The 21,964-nt window shown below is 38.0% G+C and overlaps 1 protein-coding gene across 3 annotated transcripts in view; it reads left to right on the forward strand.

Annotated features, from left to right (window-relative positions):
• Positions 1-3,283: 3,283 nt before the first annotated feature.
• The window catches only part of SLC30A9 (solute carrier family 30 member 9), a 1,654,027-nt gene continuing 1,635,346 nt past the window's right edge, over positions 3,284-21,964 (forward strand). For 2 of the 3 annotated variants that reach the window (XM_044061511.1, XM_044061513.1), the window contains exon 1: positions 3,284-3,385. The gene's annotated coding sequence lies outside the window, so the exon portion shown is untranslated. Of the gene's footprint in view, positions 3,386-6,992; positions 7,224-21,964 lie in introns of all 3 variants that reach the window. The other variant, XM_044061512.1, reaches the window with a different exon arrangement.

The following is a 21,964-nucleotide window of genomic DNA, read 5'->3' on the forward strand; positions in this document are numbered from 1 at the left end:
ACTAAGAGAACAGCAAGAGAGTTAGCATTTTGGCCTACATTATCAAAACACATTGATAGAGTTCTATTTTCTTGTTTAGTATACAATAGTACTACACCACATTTGCAGACAGAACCACTTCAGATAAGTCCAATTCCTGAACTACCTTGGTCTACTGTAGCAACTGATATCTTTGAGTTGATCAATCAACACTACTTGGTTTTGGTAGACTCTTATTCAAATAGGTTTGAGATAGATCTGCTACCAAACTTAACCTCAACAACTGTTATCACTAAGTTGAAACGTCATTTCTCAGTTCATGGTAGTCAACACAAACTTTTTCTGACAATGGTACTCAATTCACTAGCCAGTTGTTTCAGAAATGTGCAAAAGAATGGGGCTTTGTACATGTCACTAGTAGCCCTGAATATCCTCAATCCAATGGTCTAGCTATATGAGCAGTACAGAGTGCAAAGCAATTACCTGAAAAGTCAAAGTGTGCCAGTACCGATGTATTCTTGAATTTACTTAATCTCAAAAACATACCCAGTGATGATATTCTTGCCTCACCTGCTCAAAGACTACTTTCCAGACAAACTAGAACTACGCTACCTATTTCAAGTTTGTTGCAGCCTAAATCTAAAAACAATAAAACCGTCAAGACTCAATTGTTTAAGAAGCGTAATATCCAGAAATCTAGTTATGACAGATCGAGCAGATTACTTTATCCATTAAGGGAAGGAGAGACGTTATGAATCCAGACAGCCAAAGGTTTTGATCGAATAGGACAGATTACAGGCATCTGTGCCAAGCCGAGATCTTAGTTGGTAGACTCAGGGGGTGTGGAGTATAGGAGGAATAGCAGACATCTTCTTCCTGTACCAGAGTCATCACTGCAGTCATAACATTGAGTTAGAGTTTGCATCACAGATGCAAAGAATGAGACAGATGGAGTCAGACATTGTTTCTAGACCTGAATGTGTTCAAAAGTCTGATTCTGTTTCAGAAAGTGATTCTAATATTCCACAGGTCAACCATTTTGCAGAAACTATCCCAGTTGCTAAATCTAATTCCCAGTTTTAGGTCACATGATATGGACGGGTTTCTAAGCCTAGTGTGAAATACGCAGCAACGTGGACTTGATTTATACATATATATATATATATATATATATATATATATATATATGTGTGTGTGTGTATACTTAGTATTGTATAATGCATGTTTTTAGATTACCTGTGATTTCTGAGTGCCAAATAATCTCATGACAAATCGCATGATCTATTTCTCAAAGAGGGAGGATGTACATCAGAGTGTAATGTATGCGTGTGCTATATCTTTAAGAAGCATCAGAGGCTGTGCATGCACTTATAAATTGCAGACACGTGCAATCTCTAGTGCTATTTTCTAGAAGCAGCCAGAGACTAAGCATGTATGATCGCAGTTGTTCATATGTGTACAAGTTACTTAAGTTATAATCAGTAAGCCTCTATAGTGATGTGTTTGTATAAAATAAAGCTGCTTAAACAGAACCCACGAAAACTTGTTTAATCGTGTACCAACACGAAAGTGACAATATCCTTTAGAAAATGTGTGTTAATGTAAAACCTGCTATTCTATCAGCTTTATAATTTTATAAGAGCAATATTCAAAATCTGTTTCTGAGTTTGAGCCTTTGTTCACCCCCCCCCCCACCATTATTTTTGACTTTGTCTGAAATTCTTGTGTTAAGGTTGAGAGGTTGCTTTACAGTACGACTATTTCTGCTGCTATATCACGATGATCTTAGCAGGGTTAGTGGCTCTAAAATAAAGTAGCTTGCAAAATACATGAATTGAAATGATAAATATTTCACATATTTGCCTTATTTACTGAATTAATTTTGTTGACTGGGTTACTTCCACTAAACATGTCTTACTTTCACTGGAGACCTGAGGTGATATTTATACTGATTAAGGAAAATTTTGCCAAGAAACTTGGTAGTCTACTACTCTTTTATACCCCCTTGAACTTCCACCCATACCTCTCAAGTGTACCTCATTACGAGGAACGTACCTCATTTTGGGGTCTTAAAAAGTTAATGTTCCTCGAAGTTCCATATTGAAAGACTCCACATTCAGTGTTAGGAATTTTTTTAAGTGAAATCCATTGTAAATAGAAATGAATCGGATTAATTCATTAAAAGATCTTCTTTACATGTAAAACCAGCATATTTTCACCATCCTATGACCTTCCTAGTTGAAGTTGTTAGTAAGCTATTAGTATGTGTTCCACATTTTGCCCATTTGTTCCACATTATGAGGGCTAGTGTTCCTCATTTTGGACATGGAAGGTTGAGAGCTATTCTTTCACCACTTTTAAAAATTATTTAACATCTCGTCTTAAGAAAGGCTGCATTTAAGTATCAATATTGGAAAAAATAATCCAAACATCTGGAGTGGGGACAGCACCTATAAACTTCTGAACCTTCTCAGGATAAAAGGAAAGTGTGCTGCCTGTTGAAACTAACACGGTCTTTTTCAGCATTCTGACTGTGAGATGTTATGAATACAATACTGCAAGTACTGCAGTAATCCTATAGCTGAATGCATTAGTTAAGGAGTTGCCAGTCCTCGTAGGAGCGACCTTAGGTCAACTCATGCCCTAGGCAAAAGAGCTCCACAGCGCCCCCCACCACACCAACCTGTGCCCTCATCCTGGTCCAATACTGGAAAAGCGCCCCTAGGCGGCCGCCTAGTTGGTCTATGCCTAAGGCTGGCTAGGAGTCCTCGTTCTAATAAAAGCACCAGTGAATACCAATTTATTTACCTCTGACCTGTCTGATACTTAAAATTTCAAATGTATGAGGGGTTAAGTGGGATCTATCCACACTCAGTATTATTTTCTTTTTAAATATTGCCATCTACTCAATTTATTGAAAACATAGATCTGACCTCTTATCAAACTTAAAGCCAATTAAAAGGTACAATCAATGTATACTGTATACGGAAAAGATGTCAGTAGTAAACAAACCCAACTCTGTTTCTAGACGGGTAGCAATTTTAATTAAAAAAAAATCCAAAGTCCTAATCTCGGGGTCACTCACATTGTACCCATAAAATTTACCTCATAATATTTGTTTAAAACGGTCTAGAAAAGCAAGTAGACCTTAATTGCCCGTTTCTTCTTCTTCTGCACCTACTTTTGACTGGAACTTTGACTAAGGGCACTAACGCGTAATAGGCAGCAAACCCACCTAACTTATTTAAAAGGTAAATTGGCGTGTCTATCCTTTCATTGGTGAACAACGCGTCGCAACGTTATTTCGTCACTTATAAAGTCTGTCGGCGAGAAATCGAGTCATCCGTTTGAGGTTAAAGGGGTAGATATTATAAGCTACCGGGCAGGTATTTGATTTGTGACAGAGGTAAGCAAGAGTATCCACGAGGAACCAATGATTATACTGTGTGAAAACTTTTTTTTTTTTTTTAACAGACGTGGTTTAGAATAGTACAATTTTTGCAATATTATAGTCACACATTCGCTCCTTACTCTTAGAGTACAGTAAATTATTGGTATTGTAAGATTTCATATGGTCCGTGAGTTTGTCATTTTCATTGTCTTAGTTTTATCTGTTCTTTGATGGTTATAAAAAGTTGTGAAAGGGCCAGAAGCATTGTAGTCGTTCTTTCTGCTTCACTTGATGTACATTTCTTTAGTGCTGATCATTGGATTCCTGGTTATACTTTGGAATAAATAAATAAAATGACTTGCCCAGATACCTAAAATATCGTCAGCGAATTCAAAAATGTATTTAAGACTCTGGATGTGAATTTTGTATATAAAATTATTTTGCCATTAGTCATCTGTAAGCGGGTTGTACGTCATTCATGTATTTACTGCTGTTTGGCCAATGTGAACGTAAGGCTGTTTACATTGTTTGCCTCTAAAGCAGCTGTGAATGAAACTAAATTGAAGTTTATGATTAATGTCTGTTAATGAATTGCTAATAATGATATGGTAACAGGATTACGGGAATAACGTATGTCAAGAAGCAAAATGCACACCTGTAAAAAAATGCTGCATTTTGGAAGATCTCTGTGAATGTTAAGAGATATAGTTTTTGTCTGAAGTGGTGCTTTTTTGGAAACTGCCCGTGTACACGCGTTTAGTATAACGTCCATTTGATATTGGACTTGTTTTACAAGGAAGTTGTGAAAACACTCATAACTTGAGTATTGCACGTTATTGTGGTGTGAACATGCAAAAACTGCTGTAATGCTTTCAGCTACCAGCATACATACCAGTTTTACTAAGTTAGTGAATTATGTTGCTGGAGTGTCATCAAGACATAAGAAGACATATATCATCAAGGCATTACTAAATGTCAGTAAAAGTGATATTTGAGTACTTCTATTCCAGGCTTGTTGCACTCTTGAATTTAGCAAGAATAACCAGACATGTTCAGGTATCAGCAGCATATAAAATTGGAACTTAGCAATTGCTTAAGCTCTTATAGGTTCATAGGTAGGTACTAGGCTGTTGGCATTAGGGCCAATATAAGCCTAGCCAAAAGGTACCCTGGCTTTCGCCACCCAAGAAAATTATTTTCCTTTTTCCCTGTCGAGCAGAGTCACAGAAGTGATCCCCGGGGTGAATTTCCTATCTCCCTTCCAATCATCAAGATTTTTCTTGAAGAGTGCTAATGAGGAGCTTTGATATAGATAGGTAGTTTGTTCCAGAGTATGTGAAGTCTTTGGGACAGGAATCTGTCCCTCCAGCATGTTCTGTTTATTTATTCTTCAGAATGTGTTTCTTACCATGTACTCCAGTGCTATTTTTAGGACTTGTTCCAGTAGGATTAATGACATACAGTACTGCTAATACTGCATGAGCTATCTGAATGTGTGACTTTGCTCTCTTAAAGTTTTTGTACATTCTCTTTCTGGAATTTGTTTGACTCCATTTCGTTTTACGCCTGTTGCCTTTTGTTCACCTTTTTAAAATTCAGCCATTTTTTTTGCCTCAAGCAGTGTTTCAGAGTAGTTACTGTAAATTAATTTATTTTTCTTTTATTTATTGAGATGTTGAATTTGACAACAGGCACACAGATTTTTTTTTGTTTGCTTTTTTTTTTTATTTTGTCCAGGAGATGTTTAGCATTTGTTATTAAAAATAAAAATAATGAGGTAAAGCATGAGCTCAATGGCTGATAGATTCATCTCCTTCACTTTTCAGCTGCATAGAAGTCTGCAGGAAACCAGACCACACAATAAGCATACATGATTTTAAATTAGGCTGAATGTGCCATTTTTCTAAAGATAAACATGAATATATTGTATCCTCCTCTTTTATAGAAGCAAAGTATTTCCTCATCTTTTGAGTTAAATACTGTAAATTGCACAATGTACATCAAGTAATATTACTTTCTAATATTAAATTTTGTTTTTAGACTTTTAAATAACAGTTGTCCATATGTATACAGTTAAAAGTGCTGTTAGTACAGTAGAAACAGCTCAATGCTTTCACAGCTCTGGCGTTACTTTTTACCTCTTTTCAGCTCTTTTAACGAATATCTGTTCTTATTGCTTAATTTTATTTCTAATAAAACATTTAGTTTCAGAACTCTCTGAATATCTGCTGGTTTTCTTATCACTGTTCCAAAACTGGAATACCGAGATAATTCTTTGGTCTGCAGTAGTGATGATGATGTACTCAAAAACTTTGAACCACTGTCTTTTGGAAATGTATTCTGTAATATTTGTGAGGACATCTGTTTGGTCACTTTTCTCAATGCTTCCTTGTTTCTGTAGACATCAGGAACACGGTCTTAATGTTCCTCATGGTCACTGTGAGGTGGCATCCTTTTGAACAAGCGTCTCTTATTTCTTTCTTAGCAGTTTTGTCATGTGTTGGACAGCAGATGACCTTTCCTGCTTAAATTTCTTCAGAATTGCATCCTCTGAATTTTTTTTTTGCCCCCTAGAACCATGCACTAGATGATTTGCATGTGGGTCGTACTAAAATGTCGGCATAGACTTGTTTTGTTCAATCTGTCTTAAACTTTGATTTGGTTTTCACAATGTAGTGAATTTCCATATGTAGAAATTGTGCGCATTATGTGACTAATAACTGCTGTGGTGGCCACCACCTTGCCTTTATTTATTTATTTATTTATTTATTTATTTATTTATTCCATTAGAACAAAGTGCTTTCAGCATAAGCACACTTTTTTCATTCTGTTTGATTTTTTTCATGAGGTTGATGGTCTGCACTACCTTTGCAAATTTTTGATCTGTTGATAGTAGGGTCTAGAGGTAATGGACCGAGATCCCACTCATCTTAAATTTCTTGCATTCCATAATTTTATACTCTGTATCATTGTATGATATTACATCTATAACATCATGCTTTAAGAATATAGCTTTCTGTTTTGATAACACCTTTGCTCATTCTATATGTTAACTTTATGATCTTAGCACATGTGCTGTAGTAGTATAGATCCGATATACACTGTCTTGGTTCTGAAATAGACTTACTCCATCTTTGTCATTGTCTTCTAAAAATTAATAAGAAGTCATCTCTTCTCTTGGATGGCATGGCATTAGTGATAAGCATCACACACATCACAGTTCAGAACTTCTTAGTCTGTTAGTACTGATATACCTGTCTAAAGTCAGATATTTATGGTTTCTTTTCAGTATTTCCATATGAGATTCCTGTAGTCTTGCCAGCATATGTTATGTTAAGAAATATTAAGTATATATATATATATATATATATATATAATATATTTACGTACATGTTATATAAATATGCATACTAACATATAAATATAATATAATGCTATGTAAAATATAAATAAATAATATATTTAAAAAAAATGGCGATGCCGTGTGTGATGGTGGCCTTGTCGGCTCGATCAAGAAATGTGCAGTATTTGTCATGCAGCTGGATGACTGATCTGTTGTTTACAGACCCAGAGGGGCCTACACCATTCTATGCATGTTACGACCTTGGTTATCTTATTACAGCATGGTCAAAGTGCAGAAAACAGATGCAGAGGGCTTTCTTAACACACTGGAAGAGGAACAAAAGGAAAAAGTGTGAAAGATCAAGGAAGAGGAGGACAAAGGCTGGAAGTGCTGCCAGACTGAAAGCAAACCCATTCAGACGTGCATTACTGTCCCTACCCCTAGCAAATGTGTGCTCCCTGGACAGCAAGATGGGTTACATAAGGCTGGAAATGGCATCACAAAAACAAGGTGAGAAATACTTGTGTATTCATGTTTACAGAAGTGTGGTTGCATAGTAATATCAATAACAGTGCAGTGCAAGTAGAAGATCTCTCACTGTTTCGAGTAGACAGAGATCATGCACTCAGTGGGAAGTGTAGAGTAGGAGGAGTTTGCATATATGTAAACAGCTGGTGCAGTAACTGTGAAATTTCCCTCAGCCACTGCTCTGAAAATGTAGAGTTCTTTGCAATAAGATGCAGACCTTTTTATCTTCCTGGAAAATTCAGTGGTGTCAGCATAATAGTGGCATACATCCCACTGAGTGCAAACACTAAAGAAGCACTAAATACACTGCATAACTCAGTGTATGAGCTACAACATAAAAACCCAGATTTTGCACACACTATTGCAGGAGATTTCAACCAGGCAGATTTGAAATCAGTACTACCACACTACTATGAATATGTAGGTTTTGCAATAAGAGGTAGTAACGCCTTGGACAAAGTCTACACTAACTTAAAGATGGCATATAAAGCTGTTCAACATCCACACTTGGGCAACTCTGACCACATTACCGTTATGCTAGTACCAGCATACAAACCTGAATTAGAGAAAAAACACTGTGAAGCAAGTGAATGTATGGCCAAACGGAGCAGTCAAAGCAATCCAAGATTGTTTTGATAACACTAACTGGAACATATTCAAGGAGGCTGCAACAACTGATTAACAAATTAACTTGGATGAATATGCAAAAAATGGTGATGGCATATATTTGCAAATGTGTAGATGAGGTGACAACTAACAAAAATATCATAATAAGAGCCAATCAGAAAAGCTGGCTCACAAGCAAAGTATATGAGCTTTTGAGTGAGCGAAATGAGGCATTCAAAACGAATGAGAAAGAAGCTCTCCGGTTGGGGGCATATCTGAACAGAGGGATAAAGGAAGCAAAGAGGGCTTATAAGGATGGTCCAGAGCCACTTTACCAATACAAGGGACTGCAGGAGCATGTGGCAGGGCATAAAAGCCAAGCCATTACAGAATACAAGGGACTGCAGGAGCATGTGGCAGGGCATAAAAGCCACTACAGAATACAAACCACTATCGGCTAAATGTGGGGACAGCGTAGAATTCCTGGGTAGGCTAAACATCTTCTACAGCAGATACGAGGAGAAGAACTGCTCAAAGGCATTGAAACTAAGTCTAACCACAGGTGAGGTGAGGAAAACCCTGTGACAAGTGAACCCCAGAAGGCTGCTGGACTGGACAACATCCTGGGAAGGGAGTTAAAGGACTGTGCTGAACAACTAAGCACTGTACTCGTAGACATTTTTAACATCTGTGACATACGCTGTAGAGTCAGTGTGTTAATAGCGTAGCTGCACCTTTACATTTTCTTTTTATGGCTTCTATAAGGGAAAGATTTTGGCTTCTGTTTTCTTTTTTCTACTTGTACTTTTTGGCATGGACAGACCCATGCTGCCGCTTATGTTGTAAATAGCTGAAAGCAAGCTCTGTCGGTGTATGTTTGTTTACTGCTGAGACATACATGTCTGTATTAGTTATTCTAGTTAGCAGTTCTGTGCATTACCCTGTACTTAAACTATATCCTATTAGTTTTGTCTCCTAAATACCTACCTCACTGCTTTCCTCACTTGTACTGCAGTTCCTTCCTCACCCTCTTTATACTGTATACTGAGCGCACATTTACACTTTCCTACCTTGCTGCCTTTACCCCTACTCCTCTCTCTAGTTGTTTCCCCTTTCTGTCTCTGTTACCGAACCAAATGAACTCCATTTTAAAATTGTATTTCTTTTTAGTTTCAGCCTTCTATCCAGCTCAACTATTCATCTGTTAAAGCTCAACCTTCCTCTACATAACCTTCTGCAGAACCGGGCCCCTTGAATATCCCTCTGGACAGTGCAGAACTCGATGCGGACACCATTTATGTGAAAGAAAGTAGGTGTTTTTTTTCATACTGTGCTGCCATTTACTTTTTTTATTGTAATAGCGTTTGTATCAGGCCTGCACACACGCCAAGCGATTCCCCTTACAACCTGTTTCTTTTTTATTCCCTTGCCAACCTTTTTACCTTATGTTTTTTTTCTTCACTCTCTTTACATGTGCCTGTCTGCCACCAGATGGCAGTATTGACTAAGAATAACTAGTTCTCAATCTGTTTTAGCTCCCGCAGCAGTTTTCTCTTGGAGTGTGCCCTGCTCCACTGAATGTAGCTATTAGCTGTTTCTCTATTTTTTATTTCGGCTAACATAGACCAACAGATTAAATGCTGATCTTGCTCTCTTAAGTTAAAGCAGTGACTTCCTTAATATACGGCCGTTTTTTGCACAAGAACATTACACTTTTTGCCTACTTTCTCCTGCCCTAGCCTCAGTGCCTTTTCCCCATTCACTCTGCATTATGACTGTCCAACCTACCTGCTCATGGATATACCTGATTGTTTTTCTTTGTGCTTCTCCCAGCTGGGTCAACCCACTATGCTTGAGCTCACTCCTTCCCTATCCCACCCCCATCCCCACCCCCACTTTCATTAGATTTATACTGTCTACACTCTTCCTCTCCTCCCATTCCCACCAGCAGCCCCTCCCCTCCAACCTATCATTGCCTATCTACTTTTCCCCTCCTACTCTACTTCCATCTCCTCCTGTAGACTACTCTACTTTACTCTCCCCTTACAACTCTTCCTTTCTGTCTGCTCAAACAAAATCATCTTCATTGCTACACTTAAATAACCACCACATAATTCCTTCAATATGTGACCACTTTTACCTTACTATCCCCCTCCTCCTCCTACTATCACTGTCAACATCATACCATACTCCACTACATTACCAAACACCGACACCTACTCACTTTTCAACACTCCCACATACCTCATCTCCCCATACCTATTTTCCTATTTCACCCTCCGACCTCTTTGCAATAAAAACATACACTAAGGTTTCTTCTTCCAACTCTGACACAAAGAATTCTCTATACTCTAAACCTATTCTCCTCTTTGCTTGGGTTCCTTGATACTCTACGCTTGGATGGCGACATCCACCCCAACCCAGGACCTACATCCGCTACCTCTCACAAGCTATCACCCTCTACCTCTTCCCCTCAGACTCTACCCCAATTTCACTCTCCCTCACCTAAATCTCTATTTTCTATCTGAATATCCAAAGCATCATTAACAAAATCACAGCTTTGCACTTTTGGATCTATCTGAACTCCCCTCATATCCTAACCCTCTCAGGAACTTGGTTAAAACCTCACATGTCCAACTCTGAAATCCTACCCCCAGGCTACAACATCTTTTGTGCTGATAGAACAAACGAGAGGTGGAGAAGTAGCCATCCTCTACTCTGACCAACTTACTCACTCTCCACTCTCATTTTCCATACCCAGCTTCGCTTCTGCAGAAAACCTTATTGCAAACTGTCATGTCAACCCTCACAAAAAATTTACCATTGTATCCATATATATCTCCCACCCCCCAGGTGACAACATCCCTATTCTCACACTTTCTCTCCTGGCTCACCCAACATCTTTTCTATGAAACTTGTTATACTTTGCAATGTCAGCATTGATTGGGCTTCAGTCTCTTCCTCACCACCTATTCCTAGCCTCAATCTGTTTGGCTTCCACCAACTTGTAGCCTTGCCTACCAGGAACAACAAAAACTTACTACCAATTCTATAATTGAATCCTTACTTCCAATCCTGGTCTCTGTCATAGAGAGTTAGCAAGAATCCCAGGGCTAAGTGACCATTCCCCTACCTATATTCATAGACATTTCAAACATTCACCCAAAGAACATCACTACAGAGAATGTCACAATCTGACTCAATTCGATCCTATAAGTTCAACTCTACACTATCCAACATCAATTGTCCCTTCCTTCATAACCTCCTCCTTAATGATGCTGTAACTACTTTCAACAAGATATTTCTAGATCTACTTGACTCCATGGCTCCATCCAGAAAAATCAGGATAAAATCAAACTGTGCCCCTTGGCTCACTAAGCAAACACGTTCTATTATGCATCGGAGATATGCTGCCTGGAAATCTTGGATTAAGAATAAAACCCCTTCCCTACTACAGCGTTACAAAGAACTTAGAAACTTGTATAAAAAAACTAGTCATTAAATACAAAAAAACATTCCTGAACTCCCAACCAATGTAGCCCACACAACATCCCCCTCCCCCCTCAAAAAAAATTTTGGTCTACCATTAATAAAATCCTCCACCCCAGTAACCCTTCTACCCCTACCCTCTCCATACTGCCACAGAGACTGCTGCTCTATTAAGCAAACACTTTGAGTTAATTTTTGAATTGTTTCAATGAAGTCCCACTGCCTGTGCTGTGCCCTTACCTCCCAGACCCTCTTCTCCAATGCTTTCTCCTTTCAACCTGTTCCCACTGCATATAAAATACCCAACTGAATAAACTCAAATCCTGTTCACCCTTTGTTGATAAATTACCTCCCCACTTCCTTAAAATTGCTGCCAAATCAATTTCTTACTCTGTCTCTATTCTTCTAAATTGTTCCATTACCGAAACCCTTGTTCCTGATATATGGAAAGCCATTTTCACTATACCTCTCCATAAAGGAAGAAACTCCACTGATCCATCCAACTATCGCCCCATTGCTATACTCCCCCCCCCCCCTTCCAAAATTCTCGAGAAATGTGTCTACACCCAATTACTTACACTTACTAGATAACAATCTTTTAACTCCCACCCAGCATGGATTTAGACCCCACCACAGCACATCTACCGCACTACTCATTCACCCAAACTGTTGCAGAAGCCCGTGACAATAACCTTCTAGTTTCCTGTCTATTCCTTGAGCTTTCCAAAGCCTTCAATATGGTCTCTCACCCCAAAATGTTATCCAAACTTTCTGATCTCCATCTCTCTACCCCCTCTATAAACTGGTTCTCTAGTTACTTGTCTGAAAGACAACAATCTGTACGCTGGCAATCTGTCACCTCCCCATTTCTTGCCATCCATGCGTGGCTCTCCTTGGATTGTTACAAGTGCAAATGGCCAGCACAAGAGAGGAATTCAACCTTTTTATTTAAACATAAGGCAGACCAGTTTCGGCCCTGAAGACCTTTATCAATGCAGAAAGACAAATACATGTAATTAAACACCCCTTTTAAATAAAATCCTCATTTGTTCCATCAATCAGAACAAGAAGATAATTAAGTGATTCCAATGCAAGGAACACGCCCACAACAATATGTGCATTCACCGCAGCTACATAAACTAAAATACCAAGTACAAAATATATAAACATATTTAATGAGCTATGGATGTTAACCTAGAAAATGAGGCAATACTGAAAATTATTATAGAGCCCTGTAAAATAAAAATATACCTATAGGGACCTATATTTGAACTTGCTAAATTGAATCGATGTTATATTTTATATGTATCTCTAAAGGTGATCATTTAGTCCATGAGGAAACAACCTCCCAGACAATTGATCCATGACCTTTTCCTTTTTGTTTAAAAGTTCATGCCATTTATTTTTGGAGAACTTGGAACCCACAACCTTGTCAATGATAGTAAGATGAAACTTTGCCATTTTATGAACTAATGTATGTTTGTATAAGGCATTTGTAATGACCTTATTTCTGATATTGCTCAAATGTTCTGAAATCCGTAGTTTAAAAGACCTAGATGTTTGACCTATATAAAATGCAGAGCAGTGGCACTCAGCCAAAGATCACCCAATTGCTACTGCAATTTGTAAGAGTCCAGATTTCAAAAACATTTGTATTTTTAGTGGAAAACTCCTTGGTTTTATGTACATATCTACAGAAAGTGCAATGTTCACAGGGAAAACAACCAAATACTTTAGTACCATCTAAGGTACGTTGAGTTCTCAATTGGAAAGATGGATGTCTTTTATAAAAATTTAAATGTCCCCCTAGAGTAACCCTTCTTCAATAGGAAAAAGCACATCTGTTGTCCAATATTCTAGCCAAATATTCATCAGAACGTAAAATATCCCAGTGTTTTTGTATCAGCTGAATAAGATGTTTAGTATTCCTACCAAAAGTGGTAGTGAACCTAATTTTAGATCCTTGATGGGATTTGGAACCTTGATAGGTAAGCAGTTCCTCCCCAGACATCCTACCCACAGTGGAACTGGTATATGCAAAATGTTTGGCCGAATAACCCTGTTCTACAAATCTATGGGTTAGATCCTTATTGAAATGGGCAAAATCTGTCTCAACCAGAACATATCCGTTTAATCCTCATAAATTGGGATTTTGGAATATTCCTCATAATGTGACCTGGATGACAGCTGGATGCATGCAGTATGAGTTAGAATGAAAGGACTTCCTTTAAACTGTACTGTCTAAATTATCATCATGTTGTTTATTAACCAAAACATCCAAAAATGGAATTGACCTCTTGTTGGAGTAAACAGTAAATTAGATGCCCCATTTATTATCATTTAAGATAACAAACTCTTGTAAATATACTGCATCAGATTTCCAAATCATCCAGCAGTCATCCAGGTACCTACGCCAGATATCCATTTCATCAATGAAGATGATATGGCTCCTGTCATAGATCACATGATGTTCCTGATAACCTATAGAAAGGTCTGCATAAATGGGGGCGAAAGCCACCCCCATAGCAGTATCCTGGACCTGTAGGTAGCATTTCCCATTAAACAGAAAAACATTCTTGGTTAATACGTGCTCTACCAGGCAAAGAAGAAAGTTATTGAACCCAGGACTATATAAATCATGTTCGGTGAGCCAAAAATCCAATGCCATGAGACCCGCCCAGTGAGGGATGCTAGTATAAAATGATGTTACATCTAAGGTACACAATAACCATTCATCTTCCACTTGAGAGTCAGCAATAATATTAAGAAACTCTGTCGTTTAATCCTAGCCATAACTCCCTTCAACAAAGGTTTTAAATATTGAGTTAGGTAGACAGAGATGGGTTCCGTTAAGGACCCCCAACCTGACACAATTGGCTGCCCTGGGGGGTTATGAAGGTTTTTGTGTACCTTAGGAAGCAGATAAAGGTATTGGGAGGAAGGTTCACTAACCTTAAGATGAAAACAGGTTTGTTCATCAGTGATGCCCTCACTCTTGGCCATATCCAAAAAATTGTCAATTTCAATTTTGAAATGTGAGGTTGGATCGATAGGCATGTTTGTATAGAATCTGGCATCATTGAGCTGTCTATTGGCCTCAGTTTCCTAGACCAATTCATAACCACTATAGAACCTCCTTTATCTGCTTGTACTATGACCAGATCTTTCTTACTCTTAAGTTTCCAAAGTGCCTCTCTTTCTGCTTGGTTTAGGTTATTAGAAAGCAAACCCTCACTAGTATATCCACCAAAATGTTACTCCTTGAGTGTACATTTCTGGAATATTTCGACATGTTTGTTCATTGGTGGTACAAAACTGGGGGCATGAAATTTAAAGCCCATCTCTTTGGGTTCAGTGTGGTTTTCTGAATCTCTGAAAAAAACTTAGTTTAGAAGTCTACAAAAAGCAACAAATCATGTACATAATCACTTTCTGAGACAAAAAAAAAAATAAAATGGGTATGAAGTTAATCCTTTATTCAATACATCATAGCCACTGACTGATAAAACAGCAGAAGAAATGTTTATGACATTGTTGATTATCTTTTCGGCTCCAAGAGTTGCAACATGGTCTCTGTTATTAAATTGGGATTGAGCTCTAGATCTGTGTTTTCTACCCCCCCCCCCGTTTCGTATGCCCCCTAAAGAGACCTTATTGTTAGTCAAAAGACCGTCATGAGACAAACGGCGCTTATATGCTGGTGATGTCTGAGAAACCTCATTTTCAGTATCTGTATGGGAGGATAAATCATCTCCCGAACCATCACTTATGGTCTTTTTCTGGATAGATTTTCTTTTTTGTCTAGGAGTCTCCCCATTTCTACCTCTCGGCACAGGCATTCCCCAAGGCTCTATATTGGGTCCACTATTGTTCAATATCTTCACCAACAGATTACACACTACTACTAACCTAGCCACACTCTTACAATATGCCGATGACTCAACCCTCATTACCATCGCCCACAGCATCCCAGAACTCCTTGCTCTTACCCAAGACATCTTCACCTCCATCGAAAACTGGCTCACCGATAATCAACTAATATTAAATCCCAAAAAAAAAAAAAAAAAAAAACTACTTTTTCTTATCTAAAACACTGTCTCACCATAAATCCTCCTTCTCTATTACCTCACTTAACAGTACTATCATCAGTCCTAAACCCTATACTAAGTTACTTGGTGTTACTATTGACGATTAACTTAAATTTGACATACATATCAGTTTTTTTTTATTAAAAAAAAAAAAAAAAAACACCAAAAACTTGGTCTTCTGTACCGTAATCACAAACTACTCTCACCCTCCACCACACCCTCCATAGCCATGTCTCTTCTCTTTTCCTGTCTTCTGTATGGAGCTCCAGTCCTTACTAAACTTCAGTCATCTCTACTCTCCAAATTACAACAAAAAAGCTAAATTTGCTTCCAATCTACCCTATAAAACCCACCACTGCCTCACTCTTAAATCTTTGCAATGGCCTGAATTCCAGAAACAACTACTTCTATCAAAACTACATATTGCACACACTATTCTCTTTAACCCCACTTCTGTCCCTCCATCTCTAACATTGTATCACTCTAACCCCTGGCATCAGCTTTGTATATCTGACAAACATCTCCTTGACATCTACAAAGACTATTGGAAAGTCCCTATATAAATTCTCTGTTGCTCATACTTGGAATGCCCTTACCCTTAACATAAGACGTATTCCCCAGCAAGCACAATTCAAACAATACCTACAAAAGACCTGGTCCTGTCCTTGTCAAATTCCAACCTGAAATCCTACTACTTTCTTCCTATTTCTACACCCTTACTCTAAGCACACTTTCTTATTTTCTATTTTCTTTCTAACAATTGTACTACTGTATACCTACATCTTCTTCATGTAAATATTTTTACTTATGGAGTTTATGGCTGTTACTTAGAAATATATTCATGTGCAAAAATATTTCCGATACTATACTATCTTATGCAACTAGAACACAGCTGTATAAATTAGTGTTTCTTATTTTTGATGTATAGCTAGTATTCCATTGTAAATGTATCAGAAAAAAATTTGTAAAAATTTGTAAAGTTGTTACTTGTGTTTGGAGCTTTTCTCTTCTGGTCTCCACTGCAAGTGGACCCCTGGTTCAGCTGGGCCAACCCAGTTAACAAATGACAAACAAATAAGTAAAATATCTCCCTTGTCCAAGCATAAGTACTGAAATGCAAAATACAAACAATACCACTGCTGAAGAAAGCAACTCCCTAAAGCACGAATGATTACAGGCCAGTAGCCCTCACGTCCACTATCATGAAAAGACTGGTCAAAAAATACCTGTCAGAAAAACTACTAACTGCATTTGACCCACTACAATTTCCATATCGTGCCATTGGCTCTATGGGGGATGCCATCTTGGTTGCACTACATCTCACAATGGCACACCTGGAGAATAAGGGCAGTTACTTTAGGACGCTGTTTATTGACTTTAGTTTAGCATTCAGCACAGTTATCCCACAACAGCTAATCGAGAAACTTGACAATCTAGGCATTAGTAACCACATGTGCAACTGGATACTGAACCTTTTGATTGAAAGACCAGAAAAAGTATGTGTGGGCAAGAATTCTTCAAGAAGCATCACAGTTAACACAGCAGTACCCCAGGGATGTGTGTTTGAGTCCACTGTTTACCATATTAACTCACGACTGTATAGCCAGATTTAATACCAATCACATCATTAAGTTTGCAGGTGACACCACATTTGAAGCACCAACCAAAATCTCCTTGACATCTATAAACCTATAAAAATAAATTGGTGAAATCCTCTACAACTATCTTCCCCTCTCTCCACTGGAGTAAACTACCTTTAACAATCAGATCTATTACACAGCGCCTCTCACTTAAAATTACCCTAAAAGTCCACTTTACAAATACCTGGACTTGTTCCTGTACACAACCACTGTGAACTTAATCACCTGCCCCTCTTTGCATACATCCCCTTCTCAAGTTGTATATAGTTCTCGCTGCAGAACTCTAACACCTAATACCTTTTTCACTCCATTTCTCCACTACTCATATTTACCTCCCTCCCTTCTTTTCCCACTTAGCTTACTCCCCTTTCTCAGATTTCACTTGATTCTAACTATCCCTACTCTCCTCTCTTATTTACAAATTAAAAAAAAAATCTCTAATTTTTCCTCTTTTATCCATAGTCATACTTGTTTCTATCACCTGCTCTCTAACTTCTCCTCTGCTTTTGATTACTGATGTACATGCTTTTGCCTGTAAGAACTAAGATTTGATATACGGTACCGCTGTACTCTTTTTCTTAAACTCTGAGTTGGTCATTACTTCCCCTCTATATTGTGAAGTCCTTATGTATTGGAGATATATGAAAGGCCTTAATATTTGGTTTGATTGCCATTTTTGTAAATAACACCATTAAACTCTCATGTTACAGTTGTGAATCCAAGCATTATAGTGCATGTTAACTCTCGTTACAATTGTGAATCCAAGCATTATAGTGCATGTTTATATTATCTCATGCATACTGATACTGTATTGTTTGTAAACATTTTTTATGGTGTATGTAATACTTTGTGGAGCTTTTCTCCCCGGGCCTCTGCTGAAAAAGGGTACAAGATCAGTCAGACATTCCTGGTCAACAAATGTCAGATAAATAAATAAAGATGAAGGAGCATAAAGGGAAGAAGTGAATCTGCTGATTGACTGGTGGGCTAGGTGCAACCTTGATCTCAACATCACCAAAACCAAGGAGATTCATAATAGAATTTAGGAGAAGCCATTCAGCGAACTGTACACTCATGGTTAATGGAGAGAGGGTGGAAATGGTAAGTAGCACAAAACTCCTGGGAGTCTACATTGCAGAGGACTTATCCTCGTCACTGAACACCAATCACATAATCAGGAAAGCTCACCAATGCCTGTATTTCCTGTGGAGGTTAAGGAAAGCTACTCTACCACACTCCATCCTTTATCACCTTCTACAGGGATGCCATGGAAAGCATCCTAACAAACAACTTCACGGTGTGGTACGGGAGCTTTTCAGTTGTAGATAAAAAAGCCATACAGAGGGTGGTGAAGGTTGCTGAGAGAATAACAGGCTCCAACTTCCCAGTGATACATGGTCTGTATAAGACATGTTACTACAACAGGGCCACAAAAATAGTCAAGTGATCCTACACACCCTGCCTATGTTTATAAGCTTGTCGTCTGGCAGACAATACCACAGTGTGCGCTATAAAACAACCAGGTTTAGGAACAGTTTCATCCCTGGCGATTAGGTTCTTGAACTCTGGAAGCAGTCTCAGGAATGTTATTCATTGACAAGGTCTTTTGTCTGTCAAACAGTTATGGTGCAATCTGTTTACAATGTTGATCAACAGCAACATTTATCTGCTAGCTGCTCTAACATATGAGAAAGTAAGTATGCAATAAATAAATGTGCAGTAATCAATCACTCAACTGTTAAAAACCATAGACATAATAATTTATAGTAGTATGTAGTAAAATAACATTGTTAGACTGTGTATGTTGCATGTGCTATATATAATTTGTTTGTGTGTAATTGTCATCTCAGTATTGAGCCTGATGCACACAGTTTCATTTAGGTTACCTTGTCGTGTCTACATGACAAAGTTCACTTTTGACTTGATTTATTTGAAGTTTAATTGTGTTTATGGGCTGATGCAGGACCCTTTTCAGCCTATGTCTGAGCTATAAAGTAACACAATACATACAAACAAATACAACATTTATGAGTAGATTACGCAACAAATGCAGCAGTTTATATTTCTGACTGTAACATTATTCAACATTTTAGTGATATGTTATATATCAAAGAAGATGCAAAAAAGCGATGTCACTAGGTAGAAACAGATCATAATAACAGCAGTGAGTATAAAGTTCTAAGATGCAGTTAGGAATTAGTGGAGTAAAGGTAATGAGAGTTAACTGGTGTCCCCAAAACAGGAGCATTTGGAGAATGTAATCAGAAATCTTAATTTTTCTTAAATTGTAATACTGCTTTAAAAGCAGTAATTTGAGCAGGAAGGCTATTCCATGCATCTGGGGCAAGTACTAGGAAGGTATTTCAGAGATGGTCAGGGAGAAAGGAGGTCTGTTGAGTTTAAAGACAGTGGTACTAATCACAAAATCAGAGGAATTGTGCACTATTAGTTTGAGGCTGAAGTAGGAAATATCTGTCATTAAGAAGCAAGGTTTAAGAAGGTTTAGGAATTAGGAAGATCTAGCAAAGACTGGGAATTGTTTAACCTTGGTATTAGTGGAGCAGTGGTGCTCTTCAGGGCTAATCAGATGAATGAATGTGAGAACATTATTATCCATAGTCTGAAGCACTGCACTCTGATAAAGGAGCAGTTGTAGGCACAGTATGTTCAAGTCATGTGAATAAATTATGACAAATGGTCCAATATGATTGTGGGAGAAATAGATTAGAAAATTTGTTGTACGCTACCTTAAGTTGAAGAGGTACTTTAGTTATAGTACAGACAGTATGATTTTGAAATGTGTCATCTAATATTACATCTGGTTACTATTTTATGTGATGAACAAGTTTCCCCAGGGATCAGAAATAATGGGGATGGTAATATTAGCTAGTCTTGGCAGTAGTAGAAACCATGACCATACTTTTAATATGTTAATGGAGAATTTACTGAAGGTAAACCAGTTCCATATCAGATAGATCAGTTTGTCACTTCTTTACAAATGCTTCCTATCAATCAGTGGCATACAGAGTTTTATATGAAGATGTGACTGGTCCCTAAGACTGTTTATGCATAATGAGAAGAGTAGGAGGTCCCAGTACAGATCATTGTGGGACTACAATATTAACAGTGCTTGAATAGAAGTTATTTTGGGGTCTGTATTTTGTTGTTGTTGTCTTTCGGCTTTTCCCGGTTAGGGGTCGCCACAGTGGAACTCTGGTCCGCTAATGATTGGCAGTAGATTTTTATGTACTGAGTTGCCAGCTCTGACGCACAACCTTCAACGAAGGCTGGGGTCTATATTATGAAACCGAAAACCTGTTTCCGCGAATACCACAACACTGACACACACAGCTCAAACCACAAACACGCCGAACCCCCTAAACTGCAAAATTTAAAATGTTGAATCGTCAATGTCGGCCAACACCACCGTGCACTACATACTACGTACCCAAACATAATAAATAAAACACATAAACTAACCAAACCCTACTCTAAACCTTACATACATTACTATCTATTCACTTACCTTAACCCGCACCCTACCCCTAAGGTCCATAACTATTGCACACTTACTACGGAGCTATACCGCAGATGGGCCAACCATGACAGTTCAACATTTAGTTTTACGTGGTTTTGGACGTTTGCCGTTACTGTAGTTCGCTCTGTAGGTGTCGCTCAATTCCGATTCGCTCGAACGGATCTTCAGGTTTCTAATATAGACCCGTTATTTTGTCCGGTTATACAGAAAGTTCTGTTTGATAGTTACCAACCAAAATAAAATGTATTAACTGGTAATTCAACAGTGTCCGGTTCCAAAAGATGAGACAAACTGAATGCAAGAACTTATATTTAATAAGACATCAGGTTTAGCGCTTTCATCTACTCTCTGTAGACTTCCTCCTCTGAGAGTAGATGAAAGCGCTAAACCTGATGTCTTATTAAATATAAGTTCTTGCATTCAGTTTGTCTCATCTTTTGGAACCGGACACCATTGAATTACCAGTTAATACATTTTATTTTGGTTGGTAATTGTTGGCATTGACTGGTTAATAGACTTCTGTTTGATAGTTATTGAACCATAGTATAACTTCAGAGGAGAAACTGTAATCAACCAACTTAAGAAGAGCGTCATGGTTAACGGTTTCAAAAACTCACTTAATATGCAGGAAAATAGCCCCAGTCAGTAACCCTTTTGTCATATTTGATCACATTTCTGAGGTGAGGATGAAGATTGTAGTCCCAGTGCTGTATTTTGTATGGAAACAGTGTTGCCTGTCAGTGAGTGGATTGCATGATGCATGTCTGAATGTATTAGTCGGTGTTTCCTGTATTTTAACCAATGTCCTCGGTGCATTTCTGAAACTTGTTAAACTTCCTTTGAATTCTAGACAAATCTAGAATTATCCAGTTATTTTTCATTTCTTTACTAATTAAATTTTCTTGCTGTTCTGGCACAGTAAAAATGAACTACGATATCGGCTCTATATAGCTCTTTTCCTGGTTTGCACTTTAAAATTAAGTTGAGCTTCTGCAATTGCAGCATTCTTTACAGTTTTGGAGGTGTCCTGTGAGCATTTTTAAATATGTTGGATATTGGCTTATTCTCACTTTCTGCTAAACTTTTTTCACCAAAATATTCTGTACTGGAGGGGAATGGATCCACTAAATATTCTCATAAGACTTTTTACAACCTTACACTATGGCTAGCACTTCTGTCTTTGAGGATTTTTTCTGTGTAATCCATAAAGGCTGCGGATCCAGATGCAACTGGTTTATCTTTCTGCAGAATCATTACTTCAGTTCCATTCTGGCTTATCTGATTAACTTCTTCACAGCAAACTATTTCAGTATGAGTACTTCTATTCCTAACTGTTTCGAGCCATGTACTACTGTACCATTT

Source organism: Protopterus annectens, chromosome 2.part0 (assembly GCF_019279795.1).
Source record: "Protopterus annectens isolate FY-2018-M chromosome 2.part0, PAN1.0, whole genome shotgun sequence".
In the NCBI taxonomy this organism is placed as follows: Eukaryota; Metazoa; Chordata; order Ceratodontiformes; family Protopteridae; genus Protopterus; species Protopterus annectens.